Raw genomic sequence first — 2,821 nt, forward strand, 5'->3', positions numbered from 1 at the left:
GAGAGAAACGCTGACAGGAAGTGAGAGAAACATTGACATGAAGTGAGAGAAACACTGGCAGGAAGTGAGTGTTAGTAACACTGACAGGAAGTAAGAGAAACACTGACAGGAAGTAAGAGAAACACTGACAGGAAGTGAGAGAAACACTAGCAGGAAGTGAGAGAAACACTGACAGGAAGTGTAAGTAACACTGACAGGAAGTAAGAGAAACACTGACAGGAAGTGAGGGAAACACTGGCAGGAAGTGAGTGTAAGTAACTGACAGGAAGTGAGAGAAACACTGACAGTAAGTGAGTGTTAGTAACACTGACAGGAAGTAAGTGTTAGTAACACTGACAGGAAGTAAGAGAAACACTGACAGGAAGTGAGAGAAACGCTGACAGGAAGTGAGAGAAACACTAGCAGGAAGTGAAAGAAACACTCACAGGAAGTGAGAGAAACACTAGATGGAAGTGAGAGAAACACTGACAGTAAGTGAGTGTTAGTAACACTGACAAGAAGTAAGAGAAACACTGACAGGAAGTAAGAGAAACACTGACAGGAAGTGAGAGAAACACTGGCAGGAAGTGAGAGAAACACTGGCAGGAAGTGAGTGTTAGTAACACTGACAAGAAGTAAGAGAAACACTGACAGGAAGTGAGAGAAACACTAGCAGGTAGTGAGAGAAACACTGACAGGAAGTGTAAGTAACACTGACAGGAAGTAAGAGAAACACTGACAGGAAGTGAGGGAAACACTGGCAGGAAGTGAGTGTAAGTAACTGACAGGAAGTGAGAGAAACACTGACAGTAAGTGAGTGTTAGTAACACTGACAGGAAGTGAGTGTAAGTAACACTGACAGGAAGTGAGAGAAACACTGACAGTAAGTGAGTGTTAGTAACACTGACAGGAAGTAAGTGTTAGTAACACAGATAGGAAGTAAGAGAAACACTGACAGGAAGTGAGAGAAACACTGACAGGAAGTGAGAGAAACACTGGCAGGAAGTGAGTGTAAGTAACACTGACAGGAAGTGAGAGAAACACTGACAGTAAGTGAGTGTTAGTAACACTGACAGGAAGTAAGTGTTAGTAACACTGATAGGAAGTAAGAGAAACACTGACAGGAAGTGAGAGAAACACTGACAGGAAGTGAGAGAAACACTGGCAGGAAGTGAGTGTTAGTAACACTGACAGTAAGTAAGAGAAACACTGACAGGAAGTGAGAGAAACACTAGCAGGAAGTGAAAGAAACACTCACAGGAAGTGAGAGAAACACTAGATGGAAGTGAGAGAAACACTGGCAGGAAGTGAGAGAAACACTGGCAGGAAGTGAGAGAAACACTGGCAGGAAGTGAGTGTTAGTAACACTGACAGGAAGTAAGAGAAACACTGACAGGAAGTAAGGGAAACCTTGACAGTAAGTGAGAGAAACACTGACAGGAAGTGAGTGTTAGTAACACTGACAGGAAGTAAGAGAAACACTGACAGGAAGTGAGAGAAACACTGACAGGAAGTAAGAGAAACACTAGCAGGAAGTGAGAGAAACACTGGCAGGAAGTGAGTGTTAGTAACACTGACAGGAAGTAAGAGAAACACTGACAGGAAGTGAGAGAAACACTAGCAGGAAGTGAAAGAAACACTCACAGGAAGTGAGAGAAACACTAGATGGAAGTGAGAGAAACACTGGCAGGAAGTGAGAGAAACACTGGCAGGAAGTGAGAGAAACACTGGCAGGAAGTGAGTGTTAGTAACACTGACAGGAAGTAAGAGAAACACTGACAGGAAGTGAGAGAAACACTGACAGGAAGTAAGGGAAACCTTGACAGTAAGTGAGAGAAACACTGACAGGAAGTGAGTGTTAGTAACACTGACAGGAAGTAAGAGAAACACTGACAGGAAGTGACAGAAACACTAGCAGGAAGTGAGAGAAACACTGACAGGAAGTGAGAGAAACATTGACAGGAAGTGAGTGTAAGCAACACTGACAGGAAGTAAGAGAAACACTGACAGGAAGTGAGAGAAACATTGGCAGGAAGTGAGTGTAAGTAACACTGACAGGAAGTGAGATAAACACTGACAGGAAGTGAGTGTAAGTAACACTGACAGGAAGTGAGAGAAACATTGGCAGGAAGTGAGTGTAAGTAACACTGACAGGAAGTGAGATAAACACTGACAGGAAGTGAGTGTTAGTAACACTGACAGGAAGTGAGAGAAACACTGACAGGAAGTAAGAGAAACACTGACAGGAAGTAAGAGAAACACTGACAGGAAGTGACAAACACCCTCAGGGGTCACGCTTGCTACACATGTCCCTGAAGAGGACGTGGTTTCCATGGAAACCAATTATCACAGACTATTTGTCCCACATTGAACATGAACTATATTTAGATAACATAAATATTATTTAGTGTGAAATACACTTGCAACATAAAACAGGGACAAGGTGAAAGATGACTTGGTAAGAAGTGGACAGACATTTTAAAAGCAGGAATCTTCACAATAAGACGTTATTCCGACGTGACATTACGTCCAGTTGCAATAAGTTGTGTTGAAGACAAGCACGTTGTTTGTATTTAAAGCAGGTTTTGGTCACTTACTTTTTTAATGAATGGAATCAGAAAATAAAATAGGTTTGTTCATTCGAACCTTTTTTGAATTGGAAAAATTCAAATTATATTCCAGTGTCGAAGAGCAATAAATTGATATTTTAAACAGCCTTATTTTCATTGTTGTTTCTATAACATACATTTAAATGATCAGTTAGCATAAACAGACTATAGACTGATTAGGTTTTAAAAAAAAAATCCAAACCGGAACCGGAAGTTTCCATTTAAAAGGCGGA

Source organism: Nerophis ophidion, linkage group LG26, assembly GCF_033978795.1.
Source record: "Nerophis ophidion isolate RoL-2023_Sa linkage group LG26, RoL_Noph_v1.0, whole genome shotgun sequence".
In the NCBI taxonomy this organism is placed as follows: domain Eukaryota; kingdom Metazoa; phylum Chordata; class Actinopteri; order Syngnathiformes; family Syngnathidae; genus Nerophis; species Nerophis ophidion.